The following is a 15283-nucleotide window of genomic DNA, read 5'->3' as shown; positions in this document are numbered from 1 at the left end:
CTCCCTGTTGCCATTATTACCTATTTATTACACACATATCCCACTTCTCCTTTAAAGAGCTTGACCTGCCATACGTTATTTTCCCAGCTCTCCTTTTTCATCCCTCACAACAGCCCTGTGAGGCAGAGAGATAATGGTTGGGGGTCACCCCATATATTTCATGGCTGAGTGAGGATTTGAACCCAGATCCCTTGGCCTGATGCTCTAACTGCTACACCATGCTACCTCCCTGAGGTTTCTTAGACAATCTCCGCCTCACCCTCTCCACATCTGTAATACACAGATGAAAATAATGCTGACCTACCTTAAATGCTTCTGATGAAGTGGACACAATGTCCATGAAAACTTATGCCAAAATAAATTTGCTAGTCTTTAAGGTGCCACAGGACTCTTTGTTTCTACCTTACATGGTTGATGCAATTCCCCAAACACAGTGGAAGAAAGTGCTTAATTTCCGTCCATTATCTTTCCATTAGAGTCACAGGATCAGGGAGAAGGGGGGGAAAGTTGGCAAGCCAGATGCAGTAGGACATGTATCTAATAATAATAATAATACTTTTGCATAGTATCAAGGATACAAAGCACTTGGCAACTATTATCTATTATTAATCCTTACAACAGCCATTTGGGTATTATTAATCGACATATTATTATTTATTTATTTAGCCCTATCAGTGTACATGGTGCTGTACAGAGTAAAACAATAATAAAATAGCAAAACTCTGCCACATAGGCTTACATTCTAATAGAATCCTAATAAAACAATAAGAAGGGGAAGAGAATGCACCAAACAGGCAGAGGGTAGAGTAAAACTAACAGTATAAAAGTCAGATCAAAATCAAGTTCTAAAAGCTTTAGAAAAAAGAAAAGTTTTTAGCTGAGCTTTAAAAACTGTGATTGAATTTGTAGTTCTGGAAGAGCAGTGCCTGAGGCTAAGAGTGAGCAGCTTGCTTAAGGCCACCTATTGAGTTCATGGCAGGTTTGAGATTCAAACTAGGGACTCAAACTCACCTCTCAGCAGTTAAGGTCTTCTTCTGTTCTTTGTTCCCAGGGTTGTACAGGAGGCTCAATTCAGCTATTGTGGCTAAAAGCTATCCTGCTCCTCCATTAAAATATACAATCCTTTAAATAAATAAATAGTAAACAACCATGCAGCAGTATTCATCACACATTTTAGATTGAAAGCTCCTTGGGGCAGGGACTTGGCCTCTTCTATTTTGTAAAGTGCTGTATATATTGATGCCACTGTATAAACACACACACAATAATCTCCATTATGTTTTGTAAAAACAAATTCTGTAATGTGTTTTATTTCCTTTTGTCAGCCCTGAAGCCTCGGCCAACCAGCTTTACTGGGCAACTGAATTATGTGAATCTGGGATAGAAGAGTCCCTCTCGCCACACTACATAATTCAAACCTGAGCTCAATAACAAACTCTAGGAGGTGAAGAGTGTGATTTTTCACTGCAACCAAGAGAAGAAATGTAAAAGCTGCACCTCCTAATATTCTGGCTGCTGCTAAGACAGAGGAGCAGGGCCAATTAAAAAGTTGGCACCCTTATTTTATTTATTTATTTATTTATTTATTTATTTATTACATTTTTATACCGCCCAATAGCCGAAGCTCTCTGGGCGGTTCACAAAAATTAAAACCACAGTAAAACACCCAACAGTTTAAAACACAATTACGAAATACAGTATAAAAAGTGCAAGTGAGCTCCTCGTCTCAGAACAAAATACTGGATGATTTGGCCTCGTCATCATGATTCTCACCATGTGAACAAGTTCCCAGATCTCATGGAAGAGGGGCAGCAGCTAACAGGAGGACAGATGACACAGAAACAACTTTCACCTGGGTGGAGGCATGTTTATACAGAAGCAAGTCCCACTGTGTTTGATAGGGCTTACTCTCAGTTATGTGCACCATAGGACCGCAGGTGTGTTTAAAGGAACGGAAGTAAATCCAATTGTACTCCATAAAGAGAACTCGCAGGAAAAGTGCATGGAATCACAGCCTGGTCCTTCTGGTAAGCATGCATAAGAAATCCTACTGTGTTTATTTATTACGTTTCTACATTTCTATGCTCAATTTCTGTGGACGATTCACAAAAATTGAGTAGTGTTTGTTGGAGATGATTTCAAGGTCACTGCGCACAAGCTTGCCTGTTTACTCAGAAGGGGCCCCACTGTATCCTGCTGGACTTTCTCCTAGGGAGTAAGTCCCATTGGTAATGCTGGCTGGGACTGATGGGAGTTGAAGTCCAAATCCAAGACATCAGGAGAACACCAGGTTGAGGTGCAGTATCCTATTTCACACCAGACGCCTCTGGGAGGCCTGCAATCAGGGTCCACTCTGACATTGTGCCCCGGAATTTGTCGTATGAAGGCATACTGCTTCTGCACGGGGAGGTTCCATTAAACTCATCAACTTAATCCCCATTGACAGAGAGCTGCTAATTTCTCCAGCCGCATTTCTCTAATCAGCCACCACATCTTGCGACAGCGAATCCCACAGATTAAGCGTGCGTGCGCTCCATCATCTGCATGTTTCCACGGAAGCAGGCCCTGCTACATGCAGCTGGGAGGCTCGCTCCGGGGGTGGGGGTGCTGCACGGGGCCATTGCAGCTTCCTATGCTTACTTGGAAACCAGCCCCACTGTGTTTACTCCCAGGTAGGCGTGCGCTGCAGAGAGAGGGTGGCCGCCTTAGCCCAGGCGCCAGGGGCAATGGCCGCAGCAAAGGATGCTGGAGGGGCGTGTGGGGGGGAGATCATGCAGCACTGTGGCTGAGGAAGATGCTCGGGATGGAGAAGGGATGCAGAGCACCTGGGTACCACAATGGGTACCCAGCCTTGGGAAGATGCAGGGGGGGGGGAGATGCAGGCTGAAGTCGCCAGGCTTTGGTTCTGTGGCCTGTCGGTCACTAGGAGGCGCCTCCCCGCCAGCCAATCCCCACCGCAAAAGGGCCCGGCGATTTGCATTCTCCTGATTGACGGGGCCCGGCGGCCAATGCGGCGCTCCGGGGGCGGGTTCCGCTTCCACGAGGGCGAAGAAGATGGTGTGACCTGGCGGCGTTTCGCTCCTTGCTGCTGCTGCTGCCGCTGCTGTTGTTGCAGGTGCGCGGAGGGGAGGCTGTGGGGGTGCCGTGGGTCTTCGGCTCTATGTGCATGGGGTGGGGAGGGTTTGCAATTGGGGCGGGGGAAAGGGGGGGGATTCGCCCTTGCAGGGGGGCTCGGGGTTGCATTGGGAGTCTAGCCTCCCCGCGCCCTTAGCAGGAAGTTGGTGGGGGATTGGGGGTACGTGGCTGCAGCACAAAGCAGCGCCTTACCTCCCCTGTTTGGGGTGGGGTGAGGTCGCCAGTCATTTGGCTCCTCGGCGGCTGTTGCACTTCCTGCCCTGCGATTGCTGCAGAGGCGCCCTGTGCGTGCCGGTGTGTTATTCCACCCCTGGTATCCACCCCCCCTTCTCTCCCCTCCTCCCCACAAAGCGGGCATTTGCAAGCCCTGCAGCAGTTGCAGGGCCGAGACGCAGGATCCGCCGGAGAGAAAATAAATAAATAAAGCCAGGAGCGAGTCAAGAGTGCTGCATTCACCTAGCTCCGGTTTCTTGTCAGCTCCTGGGGTTCGTAACTTGGTCTTCTGTGTGTGTTGTTTATCCCTTCGAAGGCTGAATCTCCCTGCCCTCCAGCTGTGGTGCTGGAGATGCTCACCATCACAGGGAATGTGTGGGTGAAAGGCAGCCTGGTCGTGTCTGGCGAGGAGTTTAAGTGCAATTTTGCCCTGCCCTACCTGGGAGGGCTGACACTGGGGCGCGGTAGCCCAGGCCTGCTACCTGGCTTGCTTTGAGATCCGTTGTGGCAGGATGTGGCGGCGGCGGCTGGTGTGAATGGCATTCAAGGAGGATCTAAATGAATACATGGGCAATAGGTCTTTTGGGTGGCGATTGGCCCCAAGCCCAAAACAACCCTTTCATTTACTTCTGGCTATGTACCTCCCATCCTGCGTTGCTTGCAAATGCCTTTGCTCCGTCTCTTTGGCCTCTGAAAGAGTGGTCTGATCCAGAATGACAATGGCTGTGGGGCTGGTATTGGTGCATAGGGGGAATGTAGGGGACCAGCTGATGCCGCACCTGCATTTGGAAATTAGTGTGTCGTGTTAAAACTGCTGTTGGAACAAGGCCATTTCAGTAGCTGGAGAGGAGGAGAGTCTTGGATATATTTGAGAGTGTCACACACACACACACACGTCTTAAAAATACTGGATTTTGAAAGTGTCTGTTGTGGTATTTATTTTTACACCATGTAATAATCAGAGAGGTGTCCGGGAGGATTAAATCATGTGTGATCTGACACATAGATGGTGCATGAAATTTCCCTCTTGCTCTTATTCGGCGCCTTGTCATAATATAGAAGACAAAAAAAGCAACAAGAAAATAATCACACCTGCTTGACGGTTCAACCCCATCTAACAAACGTGTAACCATTGGGTAATAGCTTAAAAAAATCAGAAAGATGGATTTTGCAAAGAGGAGCCCTACATTTCCCAGGCTGACACACACGTGTGAGTTTGCATACAGAAATTCAACCACAAAAAAACATGCAAGGCCTGTTCTTTTGTCACCTAAGTGCGGTCTGGTGGCTGTTAACTGCATCACTTTTTTTTCATTCCATCCTGGTAACTTGCATAAGATGAACGGATCGTAGTGAGACATTACTGCCCCAATTGCTTTCTGTGTGTGGTAATGTTTCTTTTATGTGTGTAGCAACACTATACTTTACAGAGTGCCATGAGCAAGCCAGGTCCCTGCCTCAAAGAACATACAATCAAAATGCCAACAATTCAGCAGGGAACAATAAGTCAACAAGAAACAGAGAAGGCAGGGTAACAAAGGAAGAATTGGGAGGCAATACTCGAAGTGTGTGTGAATATGATAGATTTATTTATTGCATTTCTATACCGTCCAACTTTGGAAAGTTCACAAAATTTAAAAACCTAAAAGGCAACATGATAAAACATAGTGTAAAACCTTTAAAAGTTTTAAACAGAATAAAACCAGAATGTACCCACCACCACCTCAAAAAACAAACATCTTGGTTCAGACCAACCACTGCTTCGCCTGGATTTGATGAAAATGGGAGTAAGAGGGCTGGGTGTCATCCACAGGGCTCTCATCCTTCCTGCCCGGTAGGATTTATTTGTTCATTTTATGCATTTATATACCATCTTTCTGGGCAGACCCCCCCCCCAGGAAGTGGACAACAGTAAAAACATAAACAATGACAAAGACAATATAACCAAGACAATATAACTAATCAATGGCTACTAACCCTGATGCCACTATGCTACTTCCAGTAAGCAGAGGCAGTGTGCCTGTGTGCATCAGTTGCTGGGGAACATGGGTGGGAGGGTGCTGTTGCACTGTGCCCTGCTTGTGGATCCCTGGTCAGCAGCTGGTTGGCCACTGTGTGAACACAATATTGGACGAGATGGACCCTTGGTCTGATCCAGCATCAGGGCTCTTCTGATGTTCTTATGACATGTTCAAATTATGATTATGAGGGCTTTTCTTATGTTTTTATGACACGTTCTGATGATGTTATTATTATTAACAATAAAGGGGATTAGACAAATTCCTGGAGGAGAAGGCTATCAATAGCTACTAGTCCTGATGGCTATGTGATATACCTACAGTATCGGGGACAGCAAGCCTATATACAACAGTTGCTGGGGAACATGGGTGGAAGGGTGCTGTTGCACCATGTCCTCCTTGTGGGTCAACAGCTGGTTGGCCTCTGTAGGAACGGAATGCAGGACCAGCTGGACCCTTGGTCTGATCCAGCAGGGCTCTTCTTGTTCTTAACCAGCAGTCTAAATAAATATATATATTATAGAAATTCAGTGCCAGGAATTAAATAGCACCAGTCATTACTATCCCTCAGCTACTGACGCACATCAAATTGATCAATTAAAAGCAGTTCCAATTAAAAAGCAGATTTAAACAACCAAGTATTAAGGGCCTGCTTTAAAAGCATTCAATGAGTGTGCTAAATGCCATTCCCAAGGGACGGAGTTCCACAATGAAGGGGCCTCCACCGAAAAGGCCCTCCATGGCTGATCCCAGGCAGGATCACATAGCTGCAGACAGTCCTTCAGATAGCCTGGTCCCAAACTGGAACCTCCAGATGTGTTGGACTACAACTCTCAGCGTCCCCTGGTTAGGGGATGCTGGGAATTGCAGTCCAGGCCATCTGGAAAGCACCAGGTTCGAGGAGGCTGCTTGAAAAGCTTACTGATCTTACTGAGCATGGTTTCCTTTGCGATAGATGCTTCCGGATAGACATGGATGTGATTATGATGATTGCTGTACTTTTTCTTTTTTAAAGGATAAAACAGATTTACAGATGACAGATCCACCAACAGCTATTCACCGTGAGGGTAGTCAGAGGTAGTGCATAGACACTAGGATTAAATAACGAGGGAATCTTTTTCATCTCTTTCATCTCTAATAAGGATAAATTTGTGTATTTTTTCCAGATGGCTGTAGACATTGATAACTAAGGATGCAATCCTATGCATGTTTCGACAGAAAAAAAAGACCTACAACTCCCAGTATGCCCCAGCTGGGGCATGCTGGGAGTTGTAGGCCTTTTTTCTGTCGAAAAGTGCATAGGGTTACACCTGCATAGGATTACACCTATGTCCACCATTAGAAGCAAAATGCGGTGTCTTGCTCTCACAAAGCTCTCCTTATCTCCATATTGTGAAGCCCTTCCTCCACTTGGGATGTTTTTAAAAATATAATTCGTTGTTCACATATCCCCCATAACACAATTCCCTTGAAACATCATTTACTTGGTGGCGGGGGGAGCACATTGGACGATCCCATCTGCTTTGCTACCCCATGAAGAAGTTTCAAGGCGGACTTTGCTTTGAACATCCTGTTAGGGCTCAGGGCTGCTCCTGCACATATTCAGCCCCATGTTTGAAGGTCAGACCAGCCCAATTTGAAAAGCAGCCCTGTGCAAAGTCTCTCTAAATTCTTGCCTGCCTAAATTGCCGCTCGCCTAGTCACCTGTGGTGACTGAGAGTTGGTCTCCAGGCGATCTTGTACAAAAGCTCATCCTTTTTCATGCCAAAGAAACCCTGCTAAAGGTATTTGGGAGTAGGAGCGTTTTAATTTGGGAGCATCGCAGTCATTCAGTTGGATGTCATGCAGACTTATTTGCCATGATGTTTCTGTCTTGGGGACGGTTTGCAGGGAGGCGCCTTCTCCTTTTACCTCCTTCTCCATCCCATAACAATCTGTGGCTTTCCGGCTTGCTTTGCCCATGTTCAAACTACATGGTTTTTTTTTTTCTTCTTCTTACTCAACTTCCTGCCTCGCAGATACCCAGCCGTTAATCTGCTCCACACCTCTGACTTCAGCAACATCCAGCTTCGCTAAGGCCTGGCAGGAAACGGCTGTTTTTGCGTTTTCTGGTTGGCGTCACCCATGTCAGTTGGATGCTGTCGCTGTCACATCGGCGGCTTCTCTTCAGGCAGCGCCTGAATAATTTAAAATCTGTGTCATGCAAGAGAAGGTGGTGACGGGAGTTCGTTCTAATTCGTGCCCCTGAAGGAACAACAGGGGAGTTTCACGGATATTAAATCCACACATTAAGCATTGGCTTGGCTAATTGCAGCATTTCTCAAACTTCAGGTAGCCAAACAGTGGTGTAAGGAGAGACAGGGCTGGCAGATTAGCAGGGCCACTGGTATCATCTGCCACACAGCCCCGCACCCTGCCCTCTGATACAGTATCAGAGGCTGGGGAACATGGGTGGGAGGGTGTTTTGGGGTTGCTGTTGTGCTCATGTCCTGCTTGTGGGTCCCTGGTCAACAGCTGGTTGGCCACTGTGTGAACAGAATGCTGGACTGAGTGGACCCTTGGTCGGATCCTGCATGGCTCTTTTGTTCTTATGTAATGTTGCAATAATAGTAATAATAATAATAATAATAATAATAATACCACAATGGCAACAACTATTGTAATAATAATAATAATACCACAATGGCAACAACTATTGTAATAATAATAATAATAATACATATTTTTAAGGAAACTGGCCACAGCAGATAGATTAATCCAACAGGGTAGAAAAAAGCTTTCTCCGCTATGAAATTAAAAGGATGCTCCAGGCCTTTGCCTCACATCTGCAACAGCAGTTGCCAGCCAAAGTAGACAGTATTGGGCGCAATAAGACAGTGATGAAATTTGGTGCAAAGCTGTATATTTATTTATGTGTTTGTTTTTATATATTGAATTTATATCCTGCCTTTCTGCCAAAGAATGACACTGAATCAAAACTGAATTAAAACAAAATCTTAATTAAAAAATAGCATGGAAACAAATAAATTAAAAACAGAATTAATACTCACCAGTCCAAGGAAGGAAAAAAAACAAAAAAAACAGCACCAGGCAATTGGAGACGCCTTTAGCAGCAAACCAAATTATATGTCAAAGTTCTGCCGGAATAAAAATCTGTTTGTCTGCTGCTAGAAGGAGAGCAGAGGGGGAACCAACCTTCCTCCCCTCAGCAGGGAGTTCCAAAGCCTGGGAGCAGCCACCAAGAAGGCCCTGGCATCTTACTTTTCCTTTAGGGAAAGGTCCAGAGCTCGTTGTTGTTGTTGATATTTACATTTTTATACCACCTCATAGCTGAAGCTCTCCGGGCAGTTAACATAAGATTAAAATAATAACAATATACAAAATCTGAAACCACAAAAATGTGCAACATACACAGAAACATATACCTAAAAACAACTATAAAAACAGATCCAGGATCAATGAAGTTCATCTCATATTGCTAATTTGTTTTTAACTGTGTATATTTATTGTTTTATACTGTCTGTTTTTATCTGTACGCCGCCCTGAGATCTTAGTGATATAGGGCAGGATATAAATATTTTAAATAAATAAATAAATGCCTGGGAAAAGAGAAAAGTTTTAACCTGGCGCCGAAAAGATAGCAGTGTTGGTGCCAGGTGGGCCTCGTCAGGGAGATTATTCCACAATTGGGGGGCCACCACAAAGAAGGCCCTCTCCCTTGTTGCTGTCTTCCGGGCCTCCCTCAGAGTTGGCACCCAGATGTTGAATGTAGTGATAGGAGCGTGCACACTTTTCATGCCAGACAGAGCGTCCAGGTTTGGAAAGGACTCCTGTCTGAAATCCTGGGGAGCCGCTGCCAGCCGTTGTAGACAGAGGCCCCATTCAGACAACACGCTAAACCATGCAACTTAACCACAAAATGGTTAACGGAATGCAAATGCAAAACTCAATGGTCTTGACTTGGAATAAAGTCATTTCCTACTTTCCTGTGTGTGTGTCGAGAAATTCAGCCTGCTTCTACCTGCACGGCCCTATCATGGTTTCTGTTTCATGGCCATGCGAGCATGCGCTGGAATGGAAGGAGCCGCGTCCCATGCCGCTGGCGTTGTATTTTGCTTTGTTTTGGTTGCGTTTTGCTGTTTTAAACAGCAGGCTGCTTTGTGCTTAGCACAGATGAAGAAAAGCTGGGTATCAATTATTCAGATAGAAATCAATCAATCGGATAACTGGCTTTTAGGTAGATATGTTGCAGCGCAGCGGCCGTACCGTTTCGCAGCCGCTGTAATGTGATTCCTCCTATGACCACCTCTGCAGGAATGCATATGAAATTGTGCAAAGAACTTCTGCCTCTGGTTGTTCCCATTGTCTTCGAACTCTAATGTCTGTTCGCAGGATTGCTGAGGTGCGACTTACTAGCACCCTCTGCCAACCCAGTTCCCTCCAGGGGTGTTGGATTGCAACTTCCATCATTCCCGGCTGGCTGGGAATGATGGAAGTTGCAATCCAACACCCCAGGAGGGAACCGGGTTGGGGGAAGTCAGACTTACAGGGGTGTAAGTCCTCTAGTCGCTGAAGCCGCAAGAGCCGTTCCAGGTCAGCCATGCCATGGCCTACATACGATACATCGTATTATGTTCCGTTCTCAGTTTTGTAACCCGTTTGCACGGATGCCGTTGGGCAAGTTTGGAATCTGGGCATTTAAATAGTCATGTGAATTATTCGACTTCAACATGTGTCAAACCTGCACTGGGGTCCTCTGGCTCATGTCTGCTGAGCAGTTCCCAGGCCTCCTCCCAGAATTCCTCTCCTGATGGTGCTGATGGCTACCCTGGGAACGTATATAGATATATTCATGCACGGCCACTTAAAATATAAATATAATGTACTTATTATCTGGTAAATAAAGTGAAACAATTGCATTGAAAGTGCTCCTTAAGGTGGCAGGATTATACGTATTTGTTTTCGGTAGTCGTGGAATTCATTGCCACAAGATACATTTTCAAACTTCAGGTCGTGATGTACATGTTCCAGAACAGCCTTCCCCAACATGATGACCCCCAGATGTTTGGACTTCAAGTCCCATCAGGCCCATTCAACATGGCTAAGGCTGAGGAAACACCTTGAATTTTTTTGGTCTTTTCTCTGGTCTCTGCTAGAATAAACCCAAAGAGAGGAAGGAAGGGGAGAGCACTCCTTTGGTCCTGCCACTATTTAAATAAGACCTTAACTCCTACCGTGGCAATGAAATTATGCCTCCACATCTCCGGCAGGAATACCTGGGCAGGCTGGAATGATATCACCATTCAGAGCTGAGTCACTTCACCCCTGTCTGGAAACAAGACAAATACACATTTCAGTTGAGAGCGGCAGAGCTGTTTTGGCAAAATCCAGACATTCAATTCCCAAATTGTGATGGACAGGATTGACTGTAGGTATGTGCAAAACTAACCTTGCAGTCCCATAAAACGGAGTTAAGAACATCAGAAGAGCCCTGATGTTGGATCAGACCAGGGGTCCATCTAGTCCAGCAGTGTGTTCACACAGTGGCCAACCAGCTGTCGGCCATGGACCATCAAAGCAGGACATGGTGGTGCAACAGCACCCTCCCACCCATGTTCCCCAGCAATTGGTGCACACAGGCTTACTGCCTCTGATACTGGAGGTAGCACATAGCCATCCGGACTAGTAGCTATTGATACCTTCTCCTCCTCCAGGAATTTATCCAACCCTCTTTTAAAGCCTTCCAAATCGGTGGCCGTCACTATTTATTATTTACCACTACATCTTGTGGTAGCAAATTCCATAGTTTAATTATTTGTTATGTGAAGGGGCCCTTCCTTTGGGTCTACTGCCTCTACTTGAAGGTAGAGATCTGCAGATGTTTCAAACTTCAGTTCCCAGCAGCCCCTCCCAGTGCAGGCAGAGGTCAGGAATGCGGGGAGTTGAAGTCCAAACCCTCAATATCAATTGATTTTCTGACTACTCTGCTTCACTGCCGTCCACCTAGATCATGGGTGTTCCACCTGCAGATGCTGCTCTTGGGGCCGAATGGGCTCTGCACCCCTTGGAAGCCCTCTGCCCATTCGAGTAGACGCTACTGAGTTAGATGGAGCAATTGTCTCACCGAGGGCAGCTTTGTATATCCCTAGGTGTGTGTAGGGGGTGTCACCATTTTATATCAAAGGAATCCTTCCCATCTCTCTCTCTCTCTTCAGAAAGGTCTAAAAATAGAGGTTTCACGAGTTTGGAGTGTGGATTTCTTTTTGTTTGGGGTTTTTTGTGGGGCTACCTTTCTGCACCCCTCCAGTGGAGGAGTTCCACACTTTTGCTTGAGTCATCGAGGTGCATCTTAGCCTGCCCTTCATTGAGTTGTACAACCTGTTTTGATTCAAACCGGGTTTTAGTACACCAGGTAGAATTGCTAGCATCTAATTATGCAACCTGAGCTCTTAGGATAAATCTGGTTATAAGTCTTAATTTTTTTAAATGTACTTTCCGGGACAGGCAAAGATCGGCTTGCCTGTTCTGTCTTTTGGGTGGGTCTGAGAGGCAGATGAGTCCTGTCTGGCACTTCCCAATGAAAGACCATGTAACATCCAATGTCCCATATCTGTGCTGATGTTTGGATCATCTCAGCAAACAGACATGGAGGCAAAGCATTGAGCTGGCGCTCCTGAACTTTTAGATCTGGGAAATTATCTGAGGTTCTGGTATTTGGCCAAGATGTCAACGCTTTGGCAGGCGTTGGACCCCGGGCGACAGCAGCCGGCCGGGTGACTACGCAGCAAAGCGCTTGAGTCACCGTGAACTTACTGAAAGATTTGCCCGGAGGCAAGGGTGCTCTGAGCGAATTAGAGGGCCGCAAATGCCTCTGATTAAAATATGTTTCGAGAAATGAATAGCCAAAGACGCTGACATCTAGCTGTCAGGAAACAGAGTTCTGCATTCTTTGGCATGGTGCACAGCGGGCATCCTCCAAGCATGGGCATCCTCTGTCAGCCATGCTGGCTGGGGATGATGGGTGTTGTCATCTAGTACATCTGGAGGGATTTCCAAAGCACAGGATCCTACACCAGGAGTGCTGAATCGGGCCCTCAAGGGATCTCCAGAAGGCCACGCCCCTTTCCCATGGTTCCACCCACTGATTTCCTGGCTATTGTGCAATCCCCCCTTCTAAGAGTACATTATTGGCATTAAGACCTTTATGGTAAAATATGCTGGTATTTTTGTGGGGGTGGGTGTTACTGGCCCACCCATTTTGCCTTTGACCACACCCCGTTTTGCCTTTGGCTCTGCCCACAGTTGGAAGGTGGCCTCAAGACCTTCTCCAGAATGTCATTAGGCCCTTAGGTTGGAAGAGGTTCATGGGAAGGCAGAAAGTTGGTGCATTGGACCTGCACTTCTAGTTTGTGTGCCAAAACGCGCTCCCAGATCACCGGGGAAACTTCATCCTGGAAACTTCACAGGAACGTAAGGAGCTGCCGTACAGCAAGCCTGACCCTGAGTCCATCTAGCCCAGTACTGTCGACACTGACTGGAAGCCGCAGTGGCTCTCCAGGGTTTCAGGCAGGAGTTTTTCCAGCCTTACCTGGAGATGCTGCTGGGGGTTGAACCTGGGACCTTCTGCATGCAGAGCAGGGGCTCTACCACTGTGCTACAGACCCTCCCTCTTGCCATCCAGCCTGGGTTCAAGGTGCTGGCAATGGCCTTTGACCCTTCGGCAGCCTGAGCCCAGCATCCCTAGGAGACCCGGATGTTTTACCATAACCTTTAATGTCAACTGAGCACTCTTGCATGTATTGTGTCTGGTTCTGAGTATTACGTCCAGTTCTGGGCACCATACTTCAAGAAGGATGCAGACAAGCTGGAGGGGGTTCAGAGGAGGGAAACCAGGATGATCAGGGGTCTGGAAACAAAGCCCAGTGAAGATTGACTGAAAGAACTGGGCATGTTTCGCCTGGAGAAGAGAAGATTGAGGGGAGACATGATAGCACTCTTCAAATACTTAAAAGGTTGTCACACAGAGGAGGGCCAGGATCTCTTCTCGATCCTCCCAGAGTGCAGAACACAGAATAATGGGCTCAAGTGTCAGGAAGCCAGATTCCGGCTGGACATCAGGAAAAACCTTCTGACGGTTAGAGCAGTACGACAATGGGACCAATGACCTAGGGCAGTAGTGGGCTCTTCCACATGAGATGCCATCAAGATGCAACTGGACAGCCATCTGTCAGGGATACTTTAAGGCGGATTCCTGCATTGAGCAGGGGGTTGTACTCGATGGCCTTTGAGGCCCCTTCCAACTCTACTATTCTTTGATTCTTTTACCATGTGCAGAGAAATACTGAGGCTGCCCCCACACTGCTCCCAGAGGTGCATCAAAGCCTGCTCCTCTTTCAGTGATCTAACCTATTTTTATTCGAACTGGCTTTTAGTGACCATGCACATGGTAGAAGCATTAGCATGTAGTTACCCACTCTGAGCTCTTGGGATAAGTCTGGTTATAAGTCTTTATTTTTAAAATGAACTTTCCGCACAGGCAAAGCCTGGCTAGCTAGTCTGTCTCTTGGGTGGGCCTTTCAGTTGAGTCCTTTCTGACACTTCCCAATGAATGACCACGTAACATCTAACTCCATGTGTTCTCTACCTGTCCTGATATTTGGCTCGTCTCAGGAACCAGACATGGAGGCCGCCCCTCTTGCAGAGGCGTCCTTAGATGAAGTGCTCCAAGGACCCCCACCTCCTCAGCCCCCCGAGAAAGTTTCCTTGACATCATCCTTCGACACCACTGACGGCTTCTCACACTACCGCTGAGCACTACCGCTGAGCTGCAGCCCTTCTCTCAGCTTAATAGAATTTTTCATTTCCAAGTTTTGTGCACCCTTTACGAAAAAAAAGAGTGACGAGAACCGAAATAGCTTCCCAGATTGCATTGATTTACGAAGTTCTGACTCAGCAGTGGGTGCAGCTGCAGCATAGACATTTCCTAGGCAAAGGCCTGCACTGGGTGCACGCTTTCCAGGTCTGTGGGTGGGAAGGTTGGCCCAAGCGACACTGGGATGCATCGGCATTGATGGATGAGGCTGGCCATGCGCCGGTGAATATTTGCAAGGGAGGGGAAAAAGAGAGTCTTGCTGTGGATGGCAGAGAACTTAAAATCCTTGATAATCAATCTCACTCTCTTTCTCCTATTTTTTTAAAAAATGGAAGCATGGGGAACATTCTGGAATTCTTCTCTTGTTTTCAAATTGGGACAGGTCAGGCCAAAAATCTTAACTGAGTGCAGTGGGGGAGTTTCCATAGCTCAGTTGGGAGTAGAGGACGCTCCTCCCAGGCAGTAGATTCCACGATTCAGCCCCTAATTCAAAGGATCTGGGGTGGCATGGCTGGAAACAGGCTCTACCCAAGAGACAGGAGAGATGTTGTCCACCAGAGCAGACCATGCCTTGAAAATGGGCCGACAGTCAGCCGTGATATAAGGCAGTCTTCCCCTCCGGATGTTTTGACTCCAACTCCCATCATTCCCAGGCAGCTTATGGGAGCTGCAGTCCAACCCTCCTGGAGTGCCCCAGGTCTGTGGTGGCTAATGCAAGGCAATTGCTTTCTAAACCTCGGTGGCCTGTTGGAGGTTGTTTCTCCTCTGATGTTCAACCTGTATCTTCTTCGCCGGTGTGTTTAATTCCGTCACTTCTTGGCTTATTCCCAAGGCACGCAGAGCCAGCGCTGGCCTCTCGCACTTCCCTATGGTTTTCTTCCTGCTCCAGTCTTCCTCACACACACACACACACACACACACACACACCCTCATCAATACGTCCTTCCTGAAATAATTTTGGAATATGAGGAAGCCGCCCCCTCTCTCTGCCTCTGCATAACATCGCACGGAGTCTACCTTACAGCAGCTTGGGGAAAACTCAGCG

Source organism: Elgaria multicarinata, chromosome 20 (assembly GCF_023053635.1).
Source record: "Elgaria multicarinata webbii isolate HBS135686 ecotype San Diego chromosome 20, rElgMul1.1.pri, whole genome shotgun sequence".
In the NCBI taxonomy this organism is placed as follows: Eukaryota; Metazoa; Chordata; class Lepidosauria; order Squamata; family Anguidae; genus Elgaria; species Elgaria multicarinata.
The sequence above is the reverse complement of the archived record's forward strand: the minus strand, read 5'-3'. Positions refer to the sequence as shown.